Source organism: Nicotiana tabacum, chromosome 21 (assembly GCF_000715075.1).
Source record: "Nicotiana tabacum cultivar K326 chromosome 21, ASM71507v2, whole genome shotgun sequence".
NCBI lineage: Eukaryota > Viridiplantae > Streptophyta > Magnoliopsida > Solanales > Solanaceae > Nicotiana > Nicotiana tabacum.
Genome location: NC_134100.1, coordinates 49067564 through 49080401, shown reverse-complemented (window position 1 = coordinate 49080401; position 12838 = coordinate 49067564). Strand labels below are relative to the sequence as shown.

General features: G+C 43.2%; 1 long non-coding RNA gene across 2 annotated transcripts in view; it reads left to right on the top strand.

The window, feature by feature from the left end:
- LOC107826809 (uncharacterized) overlaps positions 1–10417 on the top strand; it is a 28204-nt gene extending 17787 nt beyond the window's left edge. For both annotated transcript variants that reach the window (XR_012704279.1, XR_001657360.2), the window contains exon 3: positions 10147–10417. This is a non-coding gene — a long non-coding RNA (uncharacterized LOC107826809). The remainder of the gene's footprint in view (positions 1–10146) is intronic.
- Positions 10418–12838: the final 2421 nt, after the last annotated feature.

Genomic DNA, 12838 nt, shown 5'->3' with positions numbered 1-12838 from the left:
GATATCGAGTATCAACCCCGAACGGCCATCAAGTCTCAAATCTTAGTAGACTTCATGGCCGACTTTACGCCAGCCCTCGTACCTGAGGTCGAAAAAGAACTATTATTAAAATCGGGTACAACATCAGGGGTGTGGACCCTATTCACAGACCGCGCTTCAAATGTGAAGGGGTCTGGGCTAGGCATCGTTTTGAAATTGCCCACGGGTAATACAATTAGACAGTCTATCAAAACTTCCAAGTTAACTAACAATGAAGCCGAGTATGAGTCCATGATTGCAGGTCTCGAGCTAGCTAAGAGTTTGGGAGAAGAGGTTATCGAAGCCAAATGTGACTCCTTACATGTGTTAAACCAAGTCAACGGAACCTTTGAGGTTCGGGATGATCGAATGCAGAGATACCTGGATAAATTACAGGTGACATTACATCAGTTTCAAGAATGGACCCTACAACATGTACCTCGAGAGCAAAACAACAAAGCCAATGCCCTTGCAAATTTGGGGTCATCGATTGAAGATGACGAAATTAGCACGGGGACTATCGTGCAACTTTCGAGGTCAGTGATCGAAGAAGGCCACGCCAAAATAAACTCCACAAGTCTGACCTGGGATTAGAGGAATAAAAATATCGAGTACCAAAAGAACGGAAAGCTTCCGTCGGATCCTAAGGAATCAAGGACTCTACGTATGAAGGCCACACGATTCACATTGGCCGAAGATGGAACACTATATAGAAGGATGTTCGACGGACCATTGGCAATACGTTTGGGTCCCGAAGACACCGACTACGTCCTACGGGAAATTAACGCGGGAACTTGCGGAAATCATTCTGGTGCCGAATCATTGGTTCACAAAATCATCATAGCAGAATATTACTGGGCCAATATGGAAAAAGATACGAAGGAATTCGTTTGAAAGTGCGACAAGTGTCAAAGATATGCGCCAATGATCCACCAACCCGAGGAGCAACTCCATTCGGTCCTATCCCCATGGCCATTCATGAAATAGGGAATGGATATCGTTGGCCCTCTACCATTGGCCCCAGGTAAAGCTAAATTCATTTTATTTATGACTGAGTATTTCTCTAAATAGGTTGAAGCATAGGCCTTTGACAAAGTCAGGGAAAAAGAGGTTATCGACTTCATTTGGGACAACATTATATGTCGATTCGGGATACCTACCGAGATCGTATGCGACAATGGAAAACAATTCATCGGCAGTAAAGTAACAAAGTTTCTTGAAGACCACAAAATCAAAAGGATCTTGTCAATGCCATATCACCCCAGCGGGAACGGACATGCAGAGTCAACGAACAAAACCATCATTCAAAATCTAAAGAAAAGGTTGAATGATGCAAAGGGAAAATGGAGAGAAATGTTGCCCGAGGTCCTTTGGGTGTATCGAACAACGTCAAAATCCAGAATGGGGTAAACACCGTTCTTTTTAGTATATGGCGCCGAAGCTCTAATCTCGGTCGAAGTCGGGGAACCTAGCGTCAGGTTTCGATATGCAACGGAAAAGTCGAATCACGAGGCTATGAATACAAGTCTTGAATTGCTAGATGAAAAACTGGAAAGCGCCCTCGTTCGAATGGCCGCACAAAAGCAACGGATCGAAAGGTACTACAACCGAAGAGCTAATTTTCGACATTTTATAACAGGGGACTTAGTATTGAGAAAAGTCACCCTCAATACCCAAATTGGGAGGGACCGTATCAGATCCTCGATATCGTCAGAAAGGGATCTTACAAACTCGGCACGATGAACGACGAACAGTTGTCAAATAATTGGAACGTGTCACTCCTCAAACGATATTACTGCTAAGGTACAACCTTCTCCATTTTTATTTATATTTTATACTAACCGTTTGCAGGTGTGTAATCGAAAACATCAAGGGATCCTTCAAACGCAGTCCTTGGGTCTGAAAGCACCCGTTGCACTCTTTTTCCCTTAGACCGGTTTTAATCCCAAATGGGTTTTTTCGGCGAAGTTTTTAACGAGGCAACCATTGTTCGTGCTAACTTAGAGCAATTCAACAGTATCTGAGGCTCCTTTACAATCAACCTCGAATACTAGGGGGCATCACCCTCGGATAGTTACAAGGAAAATACTTCGTGTCGACAGGGTCTCGATAGCTAAATTTTGTAGAGGACCAAACGGTAAGATGAACCATGTCTGTGTAGATTACTCGAGCCCTAATGGCAAAACATGTACGCATGTATAATTTATTGGAAGAAGTATTTTCCCTTTCCAGATGCCCCATGTTTTAAAATTTATAATTTGCAATCTCATACTTATGATCTATGGTGGAAACTGGCTTAAGGGCCGATCACAACTGAAGTTCAAACAATTTGTCCGATACTCGGGGACTGCCGTCCAAAAAACCAACACGATCGAATTACTAAACCTCGAGATCGTAAGACCTTAAAAAGGCAATCCTCGAATTTATGGGCCACGTCCACCCCACTCGGGGACTGATACTTCGAACAAGTTTGAAGTATAATAGGGGAGCAAGCCCAAAAGGCGAATCCCAAGTTAAAGGCTATGGCCAAATCAACACGGTTCAGAGACGTCCGATTTTTGTTATTAAATAGGCCTTTGAATATTTTCATAAATCGGTTAAAAAAGGCTACCCTTGGCTAAATTTCTAAGGGTCTCGATAATATCGACCATCGAAAACCCTAATGGATACAAAGGCGTTCGAACTCTCGAATAAATTCTTTATTTTATGTTAAGGCACTGCGAAATAAAGGGTCTCGATAATATCGACCATTGAAATTCCTAATGGGTACGGAACCGTTCGAACTCTCAAACAAATCCTTTATTTTGTGTTAAGGTACAACAGAATTTATATGATTAAACGATAAACTTATCAAGCCGAAAAGGGGGAGAGAGCCACTTTTTTTCTATGGCCGTGTTGGCCTAGTTTAAGAGCCTAAAAGGCCAGTTTATTTTTGAGTTTGAAGAAATCATCCTCACTCAATTAAAACCTAAGGGTCACCCTATTCCGAGTTCGAGCAAGTACTCACTCGATTATAAAAACTACACTAGTCTGGTTTCGATCAAAATGCCTAAGCCTCAAACTTATGAACAAAACTTTCACAAGGCATAAAAGAAATAAAGACAAGTCAGAAAGGAAAGAGATAATTATATATATATGAATATTTACAAGGTCCGATCGGGATCCTATACAAAAAAGATCAAAAGTGAAAAATCTTAAGGTTCCTGATCTCCTCCGGGGGCAGCTTCTTCTACATCGAGGTCCTCCCCATTCTCGGACCCGCTCTTGCTACCATCATCATCATCGTCATCGGAAGTGGCCAGCAATCCAGCTTCGGCTTCATGCTCTCTACCTTTGCTATCTCATTGGTAAGATCGAAATCCCGAGCGTGAATTTCCTCGAGGGTTTCCTCCGAGATTGGCATTTGGTGAGTTCAGCAATCCAATATGCTCGAGTTTGTGCGGACTCGGATGCCTCTCTCGCCTGGACTTGAGCGACTTCAGTATCCGCCCGATAGACGACCACGATCGCATCCGCCTTGGCTTTTGCTTTTTCGGCTTCAGATTTGGCCTTGGCAAGTTTAGAAGCCAACCGAGCCTCGAGCTCCTCTATTTTCCTGGCTTGAGTCAAGCTCCTATCTTTCATGCCTTGAAGTTGACTTTCGACCTATGATAATTGGGCTCGATTAGTCTCTTTTTCTGCAGCAAAGTGGTCCATACCTTTCTTCCACCCCAAGGACTCTGCCTTTATTGTGTCGACCTCCTCACAGAACTGCTCGATCCTCTCGATTTTCTGTTGCATCTGTGAGATTCAAAATATTAGCCACCGTTCCCGAGTCGAGCCCATGAGCTTTTAAGCTTTTCATTACCTGCTCGATCAGATCTATCTGATCTTGGTGAGCCTTGGCCAACTCGGCTTGAAGATCTCTGATCTCTTCCTCTTTCTGACCACTAAGAAGTTTGAGGGCATTTCTCTCATCCGAAAGCCCTCGGAAGTCAGCTTCACATCGGCTCAGCTCCGCTCGAGACTTGGAAAATGCCTCCTGATGTAGAGCTAAAGCCTATATAAAAAGAGAAAAAGTTAGGCAGAAAATGGAAGAATATGACATCAACAAAGGGAATCAAGACTTACCCGATTCAGGGCTCGTTGAGCCTCGAAGAAATGACCCGATGCGTCACTCGGGCCGGCAGCATCCTCGATACTTGTAAATAAATCACGGAAGGGGTCCTCTCCCTCATGAGCTCCATCCACCTCGAGGGTCCCCAAATATCGGGCTTCCCGAATCGCCCTTTCTGAAAAAACAAGGAGAGTGGGTGAGTCTCCGATTACTATTACCCCAAGGGAGTCACTTGGGGCGTTCTCCTCAGTTCGAAGAGCTTCAGGGTCGGTCCCTTCAGATATACCCATTGTTTTTCATTTCAGTGGGAGACATCCTCGATCTCCAATGTCTCAGGGACTTTTCCCGAGTCCTTCTCGGATATCCCCTTAGTTCGAGGCGGAGCCTCATCAATCACTATAGATCCAGTTGTCTTTGGGGCATCGATGGTTTTCTTTACTCGAGCCACCAGTATGGAGTTGTCGTCATTTTCTTCTTCTTCGTCTTCATCCCTCAGACGCCGAATAGATTCTTTCGTCAGAGGGATGGTGTTCTTCCTCGGCTTACGAGCCGTCTTTGTCTTAAGTTCTGGATCTTCGGAAGCCGAGGCCCTTTTTCTCTTGTTGTCTTTTGCTAGTTTCGGAACCGGGGCCGAGGTCTCTTCCTCGCCAGATGGCGGCCTCATGACCGCATCTTTGTCCAGGCCTACACACAGGAAAATTGGTTAAGTTTAAGAAAGACATTTTGATCGAATCATCAAGAACATAGGAAAGGGGCTTACCATGAGTTTTGGCCTCCCATCGGTCCTTTGATAAATCGTGCGTTGAGCTCTCAGCGTACGAAGAGGTCGAGGCCAGGTCCCGAACTCAGCTCTTGAGGTTAGGAATTGCACCGGGCATCCAAGAAACCACTACATCACGGAAAAGGATATCGATGAGAAGAAGCAAAGGGCCAAAACAATAAATAAGAATTAACAGTGGAATTATACTTACGCTTCATATTCCATTTCTCTGGAAATGGCATCTTCTCGGCCGGGATTACGTTGGAAGTCCTCATTCGAACAAACCGGCCCATCCGGCCTCGGTCCTTGTCCTCATCTATGCTCGAGAATAGCACTTTGGTGGCCCGGCATTGGAGTTTTATCAACCCGCCTCGATAGAGGCGGGGGCTGTATAACCTGATGAGGTGGTCGAGGGTGAAAGGCATCCCCTTGACTTTGCTCACAAAGAATCAGAGCAGAATAACAATTCTCCAAAAAGAAGGGTGGATTTGGCCTAGAGTTATGTGGTACTGACGACAAAAATCGATGACGACGGGGTCGAGGGGGCCCAGCATGAAAGGGTAGGTATAAACACTTAAAAACCCTTCCACATGGGTGGTAATGTCTTCTTCCGGGGTCGGTATCACCACTTCTTTGCCTTTCCAGTTGCAGTTTTTCCTTAACTGCTTAAGGTACCCTTCAGTTATCGAGCATATGTACTTCGTCATTGGCTCGCATCGACCAGGAATCGATGAGGCTTTATCAGTTTTGAAGTCAGAAGTAATAACACACCCCCCGGGAACACACTCTTTATGTCGTGGCTCCACCGTTGTTTTGTTGCCGGCCGGCCACGATGAAGAAGCATTTTCCTTTTGAGGAACAGTCTTTGATGTTTTTGCCATTTTTGTATGGATTTGAAGTTAAAAATAGATGAAGATGATAATTTGGTGTTTTGAGAAGATGGTAGCAGTGAAAATCGTAGATGTGCATATGAAGAGGTTAGAAGATATAAAAAGCTTTGAAGATTAAGAATCTAAAAGTAAATGTTCGAAATAGTGGAGAGAGGGGCTATTTATAAATTTCACAACGACGGTTCAATATTGGCGGTGGCCGACCACTGACTGACGTTTATTTAATGCCTAGGAAACTATATAGACGGGACGTTTCAGTCACTTCTGTCGCTTATGTCATAAGGATGACGTCCCGATAGGTCGGGGTAGAAAATCGAAGGCTCAATTCATTTCTTGTCATTACACTCCAAAATAACGAGGGGACTATCTGTTCACGCTTAAAACCGAGCCCACCCAATTTTACTGTTTGACCGAGACCGGGAGTTTGCATCGAAGGACGACTCCAAAGTAGATCGGATCGAGGCAAGAATACAAGGTACCAAGATCGGGATTCGAGGCACCTTCCAAGATCGAGCCTACAACAATCAAGACCGAACGAGATAAGCGAGATATCCGTGACTGGTCGAAGATCATGGCAAAAATCTCGGAACAGATCAAATCAAAAATGGTTGTTTAGTTAATCATGGGATTTACTTCTGTAATTAGAATTGTACCATATATAGAATTCCTCTACTATATAAAGGGGAGTTCTAACCATTTGTAGGCACAACTGATAACAAAGCAATATAATTTTCTTCCTCGCTCACACTCTTGTTCTTCAGCTTATTGCATTTTTATTGTCCTTGCATCAATCAGTTCGAGGATACTCTAACGCAAGGGTTGAGTTCTACTAAAATACTGGTTTGATTTACTTTATTGTATAATTCTATCTTTAATCTTCATATTTATCAATCGGTATTAAGTGAAATCACGTGTCCTTAAATCCACATTATAAGTTTAATTGTTATCCAATTTCGAGGGTAAACAGATCTTTATCATTGTTAGTTGGCCAATTTGATGAAGTTAACAACATAATTGAATATGCAAAGTAAGTGTTCACCAGAAGAGAACATGTAAGCATCAAATGTGCGAAGGAGTTTTTATTAATTTAAAGTGTTGTTTCAAAGGGAACACCAAGTAAAAATCATGGTACAACTTTTGGCAAAATGAGATATTTCAATTGAATGAAAGTAAAATCCCTTAAAATATAATTTAAGGAGGCATGGATAAATAAATCCACAAAATCGTTTACAAGAAGAAAGGCGCAAATTCTTCCCTTGTTGATACTTCAAGCCTTGTCATTATATTGACACTCTGACAAGTCTTGAAGTAGGGGCATTTGTAGACATGTAAAATTTATTTTATTCAAATTAAATAAATAATTTAGTTTATATTTAACATATACTAGTCCAAATAAATTATAGGCTAATATAATTAGATTAATTATTTAAATCCAATAAATATTGACTTGGATAGCCCATTTGATTGGGCTACAAGTGATGAGCCCATTTAATTGGGCTACAAGAGATGAGCCCACTTAATTAGGCCCAAGATGTCAGCTTCCTAAAGGCCCAATTTGATGCCATGTGTCAAATGAATGTGACACGCCAAGTCAAATAGAAAAGCCAATAGGATCTTGCCACGTGTCAAAATGATAAGGCATGCCAAATTAAATTATAAGGCCAATGAAACCGTGCCACAGATGCAAGTGTAATGACCCGGCCAGTTGTTTTGAGTATTTTAGCCTTGATCCCCTATTTATTGCCTCCTCTATGTTGTATTATGGTTATGTGACTTTTCGGGGGTGTTTGATTTAGGTTTGGGGGAGTTACGGAGTGAAATGGGACACATAGTCCCTAAGTCAGTGCTTAAGTTGAAAGAGTTGACCGTAGTTTTACTTTTGTGTAGATGACTCCAGAATGGAGTTTTAATGGTTCCAATAGCTGCATATGGTGATTTTGGACTTAGGAACATGTCGAAATATTGATTTGGAGGTCCGTAGGTCATTTCGTCTTGAATTGGCAAAAATTAGAAAATTCAAGGTTTGGAAGGTTAAGAAGTTTGACCGAGAGTTGATTTCATTGATATCAAGGTCAAATTCTGATTCCAAAAGTTGTAATAGGTATGTCATGTCATTTATGACTTGTGTGCAAAATTTGAGGTCGATCGGAGTTATTTTGGTATGAACCGACATTAGTTTTGGAATTCAGATGTTCATAGTCTCAATAGGCGTGAATTGGGTTGCGATTCATTGAATTGATGTTGTTTGATGTGATTTTTTGCCTCGAATAGCTCCATTATGTGTACTAGAACTTGTTGGTATATTCGATGGGGGTCCCGGGAGCCCCGGGTGTGATTCAGATTGAATCCGGAACAAATATTGACTTGTGTGATTACTAAAGCATGGTTGTGTCTGGTGCATTCATACCTGCGCACTTTGGGCCGAAGGTATGACACCGTAGAAGCGGCTCTCGTAGCGCAGAAGCGAGATTTGGCTTGTCAGCTGTGACCACATGTTGTGTCGTTAATTCGCATAAGCGGACCCGCTGCTTCGGGGAATGCATCGCCGAAGCGGAATGGGCTAGCCAGCCCTAGGGTCGCAAAATTGGACCCTCCGCAGGTGCGCTTAGGGGTCCGTAGGTGCAAGTCTTCAGAGATTAAGGTGGAACCGCACCTACGATGGATTTTCCGTAGGTGCAGCGTCGCAGGTGCGACCTCATGCCCGGAGACGTGAGGATCACTGGGCAGAAAAGGGGCCTTCGATGGTTTGATCTCATTTTCCATTTTTGGACTTAGAGAGCTCGGTTTGTGGTGATATTTTGAGAGCTTTTCCAGGAAATCATCGGGGTAAGAGATTCTAACTTGGTTTAGGCTATATTACACGAATTCATTGTTATTTTTGTCATTTAATTAGTGATTTGAGTTGGAAATTTGGGAAAACATTGTGAAAACTTCTTAGACTAAATTTTGGGAATATGAAAAGCGATTTGAAGTCGGATTTAAGTAATTCTTATGTGGTTGGACTCGTTATCGAATGGGTATTCGGATTTTGTAATTTTGGCCAGGTTCCGAGACGCGGGTCCAGGGTTGACTTTTTGACTTGACTCTTTGTTTCTCTTTAATGATCGTAACTTTATTGATCGGAATAGTTTCCTATAGTTTATATTTATGGTATGAAGTTGTTTTGGCTAGATTCGAGTCGTTCGGAGTTGGATAATCGAGGGAAAGACTTACTAGTGGATGTAGTAGCATATGTTGTGGTAAGTGTCTTACCTAACTTTGTGTGGGTGGATTACCCCTTAGGATTGGTGTTGTTTTGTGTTAATTGTGATATGTGAAAGCCGTGTACGCAAGGTGACGAGTGTGTACACGGGCTAAATGTGGTAATTTATCGGTTCTAGCTATGTAGATTCTCTTCATGCCTTTAATTAAGTTACCATAATATGTTATATTCATCATCTTTAGTCTATCTTCACATACTTTACTTGTCTTACCTCTTACTTGTTAATTGCCTTTACATGCCTAGTTGAAATTATTGTTTCCTCTATTCCTTATTCATTATTTAATCATTGAGTTCCTTACTTGAAGTTGTTAATTCTTGGAATTTCTTGTTGTTGAAATTGGTATTGGGCTATAAAGGCCGTGATTCACATTGAGGCAAAGTTGTTAAGTTGTGAAATAATATTCTTGTTGAGTTATTCATTTCCGATTGTTATTGTTGAGACTTTTGTGCATATTGTGGTTGAGCCCTGGGCTCTTTAATGTGGAAACACCATTGTTGTTGACTTCTTTGGCAAGTTGTGATATTGGGCACTTGAGGTGCGATTTGTCATACATTGTGATATTGATACGCATGCGGCGGTATAACGTTTGGGGTTGAAACGCATGCGGTGAGATAAGGTGGGCTTGATACGCGTGTTGCTAGTAGGGGAAGTACTTGAAGCCACGCGGTATGATAAGGTGGGCTAATACGCGGGAAGCTATTTCGGGAAAATGATTTTCAAAACTAAATGCAAGTCTCCCACGGTGATATATGGATAGATTGTGAATTGTTTTGTAAAATGTGACTACGAGGTGGTACCTCAATAGTGATTTTTGTTGATACTTTTCTATTACTTCACTTGTGTTTTGGTTGCTTTGTTTACTTGGCATATCATTCTTTGTTTTCTTCCGTGATGCATTATTTGCCTTAGTTCAGTGTAACTAATCTTGGTATATTTCTTTATTGCTTCATTTCCATTGTTATCATTATTACACTATTATATATACCTGTTCAGTTTCTTATTTATTCCAGTGGGGCCTTGATCTGACCTCGTCACTACTCTACCGAGGTTAGGCTTGGCACTTATTAGGTACCATTGTTGTGTACTCATTCTATGCTTCTACACATCATTTTTTTGCAGATACAGGTACTTCCTACTAGCCCAGGCACAAGTCAGACAAGCTCAGCTTCGGAGAGTCCGCAGGCCTCAGAGTCACCCTCTATCTAGTTTACTTCATTTTCTTTCCCTTTCATAGACACTGTTGTATAGGGATGATCAGTATTTATTCGTAGAGCTTGTGACTTGTTATCACCAGATTTTGGGAAGTTTTGTTATGCTGAGTTGAGAAGTTTCTTTTATGATAGTTGTTGAGAATTTGAGAGAGTTTTATCAATATTTCTGTCATATTCTACATGTATGTTAGGCTTACCTAGTCTTGGAGACTAGGTGCCATCATGAAATCCAACTGAGGGAAATTGGGGTCGTGACAAGTTGGTATCAGAGCCCTAGGTTCATAGGTGTTATGAGTCACAAGCAGGTTTAGTAGAGTCTCGCGGATCGGTACAGGGACGTATGTACTTATCTTCGTGAGGCAATAGAACTGTTAGGGAAATCTTCACATCTTTGATTCCTTATCGTGCGAATTTGTTGACTTTGAAATTCTAAATCTCTATCTTTCTATGCTCTCACAGATGGTGAGGACACGCATAGCTAGATCTGATGATCAGACACCCGCACCCCCTGCTAGAGCTGCGAGAGGCCGGGGCAAGGGAAGAGGCCGAGGACGGGCACGTGGTGCAGCCAGAGCACCTGCTCGAGCAGCTATAGAGGAGCCACCAGTAGCTCCAGTTGGGGGGCAGGCACCAGAGACGCTTGTTACTGCCCCTGCACTTCAGGAGACCCTCACCCAATTTTTGAGCATGTTCGGCACTCTAGCTTAGGCGAGGTTGATTCCACTTATTCCTGCCACATCTCAGGCCGGGGGAGGAGCACAAACTACCGCCGCCTGTACCCCAGAGCAGCAGGTCCAGGTTGTCCAGGTCCTAGAGGTCATACCAGTATAGCCGGTTGTCCCAGTTCAGCCCGAGGTTAGGGCAGCAGCATCTGAGGGGAAGCAGATCATGCTCGAGAGGTACCAAAAGTACCACCCCCTACTTTCAGCGGCTTATCTTTAGAGGATGCACATGGTTTTCTTGAGGAGTGCCACCATATCCTTCGTACTATGGGTATTGTGGAGACGAGTGGGGTGGCTTTCACTATGTTCAAGCTTAAGGAAGCGGCTTATCAGTGGAGGCGAGCATATGAGTTGGGTAGCCCGGCCGAGGCAGCTTCACTCACCCGGGCTCAGCTTTCAGAGATGTTCATAAGAGAGTTTATTCCCCAGAATCTTCGGGATGCATGGCGCGCAGAGTTTGAGCAGTTACTACAGGGTGCTATGACCGTATAAAAGTATGTTTTCAGGTTCAGTGAACTGTCCAGACATGCATCAGCCTTAGTCTCCATAGTCAGAGAGTGAGTCCATCGATTTAACAATGGGCTCAACCACTGTATTAGATTCAGCATGGCTCGAGAGTTGGAGATTGATACCTTATAGTAGAAGGTGGTGGAGAATTGAAGGGTATGTGGGGTCGGGAGAGAGAGGAGAGGAAGGCCAAGAGTCCTCAAGATTCTGGCACATATAGTGGTGCCCATGCTCCAGTTGCAGCGCGTCATGGTAGAGGCTTTGTGAGCCGTCTTGTTCACTCAGCACTCCCAGCTTCCAGCGGTATTACGGCTACTCCTAGGTCTCAGGTTGACCATTATGCACTGCCACTATTTAGTGCACCTCCTGCACGGGGTGCTTTAAGCAGTCAGTCCAGCCGACCAGGGCTGAGCTAGTTTCAACAGCCACGCCCTCTAAGAGCTTATTTTGAGTGTGGGGATACTCTTCATATGGTAAGGGACTTCCCTAGAATCAGGAGGGGTACACCTCCACAGACTACTCAGGCTCCAAGTATTCCATAGGGTCCCCAGACTTCTCAGGCCATGGTTATCACACCAGATGTTATGCTCTACCAACTAGGATGGAGGCGGTTGCATCGAACTCAGTCATAACATGTATTGTTCCGGTTTATCATAGAGATGCATCAGTATTATTTGACCCAAGCTCCACTTATTCCTATGTATCATCTTTATCTGCTCCATATTTGGGTATATCCCGTGATTCCTTGGGTTCTCCTGTCTATGTGTCCGTGCTAGTGGGAGATTACATTATTGTTGACCGTATGTATCGGTCGTGTTTAGTTGTCCTTGGTGATTTTGAGACCAGAGTTGATTTATTGTTGCTCAGTATGGTAGATTTTGATGTTATTTCAGGCATGGACTGGTTGTTTCCCTATCATGCTATTCTTGATTATCACGCCAAGACAGTGACGTTGGATATGCCAGGTTTACCGCAGTTGGAGTGGAGGGTACTTTGGATTATGTTCCTAGCAGGGTGGTATCTTTCCTTAAGGCATAGAAGATGCTTGGGAAGGGGTGTGATGCATATCTAGCCTTTGTGAGGGATGTCAGTGTTGACACTCATACCGTGGAGTCAGTTCCGATAGTGAGGGACTATCCAGATGTATTTCCGGCAGATCTTCTGGGCATGTCGCCCGATAGGGATATCGATTCTTGTATTGACTTATTTCCAGGCAGTCAGTCCATTTCTATTCCACCATATCGTATGGCCCCAACGGAGTTGAAGGAGTTAAAGGAGCAGTTGCAAGAGTTGCTTGATATGGGCTTCATTCGATAGAAATTCATTGATCCCGGTATTCGGTTCATCCGAGGTTAACCAAGATGTACCATG